The sequence below is a fragment of the Mya arenaria genome, chromosome 15 (assembly GCF_026914265.1).
Source record: "Mya arenaria isolate MELC-2E11 chromosome 15, ASM2691426v1".
Lineage (NCBI taxonomy): Eukaryota > Metazoa > Mollusca > Bivalvia > Myida > Myidae > Mya > Mya arenaria.
Window position 1 is genome coordinate 47437824 of NC_069136.1, and position 6895 is coordinate 47444718.

A 6895-nucleotide genomic window follows, 5' to 3' on the forward strand; every position below is an offset into this window, starting at 1 on the left:
ACAAGTACGTTGGGAGGATGAATAACTGTAGTATCGCCAAGAGTGGTCTCCTCAAGCAGTGAGTCTACAAAAGTGCACACATGTTAAAATAAGTAAGTTAAAGTAAATTTTCAGTTTTTTTATTCATGTAAGCCTTTTAACTATGTAAGGTCATAAGACATTAGTATTGTGTTTGCAGCAGTACTAATCCGTTATCGATCAAAATCAAGAATTGTAAATGTACGGAAACGAAACGGTTAACGGGACCAGAGGTGTACGAAACCGAACGGGAAATAGAAGACCGGAAGTTTCAGCGAAATCATCATCGCGTGGAGGACAAAGCTTTCTAATACAAACAATAGGTTACTTTCAGGAATGTGTCAACCAAAGGTATTGTAACTTTTTATATTTCCGTTTTGTGTTAGATATTCTTTGCTCTTAATATGACATTTATTCTTAACAAATGCCAGTTCTTATTAGTTCGTCTTCAAAATTTGGAGACTCCCGAACATCTATTTTTAGATCTTAAAAGTATATATTTAGAAAGAGGGCTTTTCTTACATGACAGACGAGCATTTACATTTTTCTAAAAATATAACTATGTTGTTGTCATCTATATCGCCTTGTTTAAGTGCTAATTGGCTATAAATATATACAGTCTGACACTTACCAAGTTTTGTTGCTACTCCCCTAACAATTCCGGCATATTTCGTCGAATTTACCGTTGCACTTTCGACAACCATCTTGGAAATAATTGATGGGCTCCTTGATGGAGACCCACCTCCTGTGCCCTTCTGGTGTTTCTTGTAGCTAACATGCTCTTGCTTTGCTACCCTGTGGACATTTGCCCACTTATTGTTACACTCTTTTCCAGTTCTTAATGAAATCCCAACACTTGAAACATCCTCAGAAATCATCTCCCAAATGTTTTTCTTATCAACATTGCTACTTTTCAAATGCTTAAGTTCTCTTTTTCTGTAGCTTTGCGTCAGCATTTCTAACTCTCCAATACTGAAGTTTTCATTCCTTTTTCTTTTGTTTACTTCAGGAACTGAATTGACAGATTGTACAGCCTCCATCTTGGATTAAAGCAGACGACAGGAAATTGTTAAGGATTATGGGAAAACAAACAGGAAGTGAGCTTAACACTGATGCTAACGCTAACACATAAGCATTACATCAACGTTAGCTAACGCTTACATCAGGAGGGATTTGAACAACAGGATAACGCTAATGTCGTTAGTTAACGTTGACATTGATGATTTAACGCTAACACGTAAGCGTAAGCGTAAATAATTAAACGAGTGTTTTGAACAACCGGACCATATTGTTGTATTGGTATATAATACATCTTTGCTTGGTATAGAATGTGACGTTTCGGGAGAGGGCCGTAACTGATGTTGGCATAACTCGTGCCCCAATCCCTTTGCATGCTTGATTTTTTAATGTCGGTCTAAATATTGTGTTGAAATTTATATTGATATTGTCATTGTCAAATGTGTTCTCATGCAATAAAATATTATTAAATTAAACACCTAGAGAAGAACGATATTGTTTAACTTGCAATACTAATGATATTAAAGATGAATTTCATTTTATCTACAAATGTCATGTTATTGTTATTTTCAAAAACGTTATTACCACATGCACCTTTCTTTCTGTCACTTTTTATTAAAAGAGCTCTTGTTATAAGAATTAATATTTTGAATGTGAAAGATTAATGCTTTGTTCCCCTTTAGTTTTAGTAACAAAATGTTGTTTTTTTTAATTATGTGGACCTTCCGTATGACTTATTAATGTGTATGTATATTTGCTATTAACCATTTCATGCTGTATATACACGTTGACATGATATTTGAAAAAAAGTATGTTTATGTTGACGATGTAAATTGTACAAGTCTGAATTAAATGTATGTTCTGTTCTGTTCTGTTTACCATTTCTATGGCATTTATCCATTTCGTAAATTGATTTGTTTATTTCTTCACGTAAACTAATTTGGCTTGTATTTACTCATTTTTGTTGAATTGGAGCATGCTTGGTCAACACTTGATTAAACGTAGAATGAAATACAGTTGAAGCATCATTTGGATTGACAATTGTGTCAATCATATCAATTTATGATGCCATACGATTGTTAGACTTATGTAATGGATTTGTGATCAAATCGTTTGAAACGGTTATTGTAAATCTTTTAGACCTGTACCATATACCAGAATTAATATTGACGAACGAATTCAGACATTGGTAGACCTAATAAGGCAAATTACATCAATTCGGAAGAGACATCATAGGGTTAAATGTCGTATTCTATTTTACCAAATGACAGTGTATCGTTATACCATTCCAGACCACGGGGTACTTTGCATCTTAGCTAAATTGTTTGTGTTTCAAACATTTGCTGACCAGGCTGGATATATTGATTTATCATTTGTGTTTATATTGTCACTGCATTTTTGTACTAATCCATCGGATTTGGTCACATCTCGAAAACATAGTGATTAAGTTCAACCAACTTCACCTTTGTTATAAAAACATCACTTTTTAAGGTTCTTTAATGTTAAGTACCGAATCAAAACTTTTCTTACATATATTGTGAAGGGGGCTGTGAAACATTAGAACTCCGTGTATTTTCACGTTTTAAAGGTCAATTAATTATAAAATTTATTGAAAATTATTAGAGATCTGTAACATTTAAAGAATGGTTTACGACGTAATCATTTACTACTATTATTATATTCAAACGTATTTTGTAGATATTCTTCGTTTTATAATAACATTTTCGAAAAAAACATTTGCAGAGGATTTTACTTATCTTCAAGCATGATGTGAACTGTATCTGAACTTCGTATTTGAGACCCGTGAACTCAAGTTACACGGTACATAATGGTAGAAAAAAAACCCGTTGTATCTTTTTCACTACAACAAAGGATTGAATCCGAAAACGTTTTACACACTATTTGCTTAATTGCAAACGTTAGTTACAATGCTTATCCCTGTTTGAATCATCATAAAGTGGTTCAAGAAATATGATAGAACACTTCAAGGCGTCTTAAAAGATTTTCATTTACCCTTTATCCAGATTGACAACTAAAACTTTGTAAGCGTGTGTAAAGACATAAATAAGCTATGGGTTGCCTTATTTGTATGGTTTCGCTCTGTCTAGTTTAAAGCTTGGTTTATAAGAAATACGCCCAATAATGGACTTACCTCAAATAAAACACACAAGCGATGTAAACCCAAACCACAAACTAGTTGCCGATTTGTTTTACGACAGGTTGTCAATGATTAATAACGATAGATGACGGACTACTCCACAGAGATTCATTTGGAAACTAGCAACGCCTGTTTACGAACAACCTGTTAATGTTTTAAAGAATACAAGAACTCATACCCAGGGGATTTAAACAGTACACAAGTTATTGAAAAGCAAAAATAGTGAGCTTACCTTAATTCTGTTAATACACAGATACAAATACCTCATAAACAAATACAAACACCACATACACATACACAAACACCGCATACACATACACAAACACCACATACACATACACAAACACCGCATACACATACACAAACACCACATACACAGACACAAACCCCGCATACACAGATACAAAACACCGCATACACACACACACACACACACACACACAAATACAAACACCACATACACAGATTCAAAACACCGCATACACACACACACACACACACACACACACACACAAATACAAACACCACATACACAGATACAAACACCACATACACAAATACACACACAACAGGCAGACAACAAACACATCAAAATACATTGCCCCAATCATAGGCTCTTTACCAGGATTTGTTTTGTACAAGAGAAGTACACCTTTCTTTATTGTGCCACTGTTATATGTTAGTACAGGGGTTCGGTAACCTTTCCCTATTAGGTTTTTTAAAGATATATGATATATTTGAGATTGGCAATCTGATATGTTCCTGAAGCATAATTTTCCAAATTAATACGACATCGTTGAGGTATAAAATACCTGCATGAAATGCGTAAATCAATAGATAAAATATGGTAGACTGGCTCATAAAAGTAACTTGAAAGTGTAAGCAGGCATAAACCATTATTTAATGAAACTGAAAAAAGTAATTAAGTTTGCCAGACTGCACAGGGAAATTTGCGAAACACAACTTGTACGGGTACGCGTACGCCTTGGCTTCTTTTTGAGTACTACGTCATCCAATAATATGACATTGGTTTTTATTTTATTATTTTATTAAAGCTTAATTGTGAAAACAGTTAAAGCTGAAATAAATCAATCTCGATGTTAGTTAGTTGGTTTCTTGATGGAAACCATTACTGTGTCATGTTTTGACAAAATAAGAGAACAAGTCCCTGCTGGGTATAAAACCAGTACTTAAGTGTTGACAGGCGGATACATATACTACTAGACCACTCTTATAATTAACAGCACATTGTACTAGTTAAGAAAGGCATGTACGACATCACGAGGAAAGTGGTTGATGTGACTATCAGGCAGCAAATATTCAGTTACATTTCGCAAACGACTTTCAGCCTAAACTGTGACATTAACGTGTACTTAAATGTATGCGTACAGTACATGTAACATTTCGCAGCAACTCCAATAACTAGATTTGTTGTTCTTGTACTGCGACGTGTCCTACGTATAAATCCATATAAATCCAAGCACATGCGGTACTCTTATAACGAATTTTTAAAGAACGTCTGCACCATGTACTTAACAAATCATAAAAAATTGTTCGTAAAGTATCTGAATCAGTACAAAGAAATCACATATTTTCACATTTTACGGTGCAAAAAAGTGTCATGAGAAGCTGAAAAACCTTAAACATGGCATGAACACACTTGGTGATCAAACTCAACCTCTTTGGTGAAAGGCTGACACGTATAACATCAGACCCCTTTGGTGTAGTTTAGTGACACAAAAAAATAGAACTTTCTAAGGTTCAATCATTGCAAAATCATAATGGTAGTTTTTATGTGCTTGCCAACTGTAATCTAAAATGTGGGCCGTAATTTTGTCTGGTTTAGTTTAGGGGCACAGAATTGAAACTTTCTGAAGTGTCTGAACATTAAAAAATTATAATCGTTCTTTTTTAATGCTGTCAATTTTAATCGACAATGTTTCTTTGTTTATTTATGCACGTGTTAATTGTTACCACGGTCCCCAGGTCCGTGGAATAGCGGGGACTTTGACTTTGGGTCCAGTCGATCCAAGGTAAATTCCCCGCCCTACAGGGACAAACTGCTGCTAAAATACCCCCGCACGCCTGGGACATCATAGGTAAGGCCCATGCTCCGCTATTTTTGGCGCGAAACCACCACATTTACTCGGCACTGCGGGGCCACCTGGAAGGTAAGAACAAGGCCCATTTCCCCCACTATCCCCGGTATTCATTTGAGGGGTGCATTATATGCACTTAAAAGGGTTTTGCATAGATTTAGATTCAGGGGCCATAATTACGGACAGTCTCAAATCTCAGTTCAGTCTAAAGACTCGACAATGCAAATATTCATTGCAATGCAGCTTTCCTCCTAGTTGAGTATTGATTAAGAAATTTGCTGATTATTATTATTATTTGATCTAACATTTTTTTTTATTAAACTGATCAAATAAAGATAATAACTTAAGTGATAATACAAACATATGGCTCCATAGCTCAGTGGCTAGAGCGCCTGTCTAGTAAACAGGAGGTCGTGGGTTCGATCCCCACTGGAGCCTTTTTGAATCAATTTTGAGATATGGGTTGGATGTTAAAATATATATTTAGTATGGAACATTTGTTTCAAAGCCATGTCGATATGTTTAGTACAAAGCGTTCATTTTAAACTCGAGATTGAGTTACGATTGTCAAATGATTCATAGTTGTTCTTTTCATGTGCGGTTTAAGAGCTCTGTTTATCTGATCTAGATATGTAGCGAATTTAGTTTTGAGCAAATATATTTTGCATTAGCGACCAATTGTATGACCAATATGTTCAATAGTTGACTAAAATCATTCACAAATTAATCGACACATTATGATTGATTAGTATCTTGATGCAAATATGAATAATAAATTCAGTATTGCCTAATCTAGCATTACGATTATGTTCTCACCCTGTTTAAATAAAAGTGGAATGAGTCTGAACTTGGACTGGCACTTTACTGTCTGTGGATTTTTGTGCTGTTGTTCCCTGTTTCTTCTTTGTGATTGTTTATTTTTGTGTTCTATGTCATTGGCGTTTACCCAGTGCCATTAAACAGTGTTTATGTTTAAACGTTTTGCTACTGAGCTTGTTTCTGTAGTTTTGCACGTAAGTATTGGGACTGTTCGTAATCAGCGTTGGTGGCGCTGGTCCCGGATACTTCCCACTTGCTTTCTTTTGTTTCCATATAGTACAGATGGTCCCATTTAAAGTTTGTCCTCAATGAACAAAACAATATAAAAGTCCAATAACCAGAATGTTTATCATATCATACATACCAAAAAACACAAAATAAAAGCAGGAAATAAAGATCAAACTGAATGACATTAAATGTGAACTTTCCCTGCTGCAGACAGATGAACTATATGATAAATAATAATATCTTAGAAATATATTTTGTGTAGTTTTCTTTGGCATATGTTGACAGTAAATTGTTCCTAACAACAATACATTTACGACAAACTATTTTTGCATATTTTCACTATAGTTACAAAACACTCGGTATGATTTACTATTTGTATTATATATCTACTCTACAGTCGCTATGGCAGCAGTAGTTGATGTCAAAAAGTGAAGGAAAAGAACCAGATATTATTAGGATGTGCAATTAGTCTGGTAAAATGAACAGGGCTTGTAAAATACGATGCAAAAACATTCTTCAAATGACAATGGACAAGTATTTATAACAGTTTAACATG

General features: G+C 34.6%; 1 long non-coding RNA gene and 1 other non-coding gene across 2 annotated transcripts; both read left to right on the forward strand.

Moving 5' to 3' along the window:
- Nucleotides 1-282: 282 nt before the first annotated feature.
- Nucleotides 283-1901, forward strand: LOC128218773 (uncharacterized). Its single transcript, XR_008258454.1, has 2 exons — nt 283-369; nt 1028-1901. It is a non-coding gene; the product is annotated as an uncharacterized LOC128218773 (long non-coding RNA).
- A 3756-nt stretch (nt 1902-5657) lies between these two features.
- Trnat-agu (transfer RNA threonine (anticodon AGU)) lies at nt 5658-5730 on the forward strand. Its single transcript has one exon. It is a non-coding gene; the product is annotated as a tRNA-Thr (tRNA).
- Nucleotides 5731-6895: the final 1165 nt, after the last annotated feature.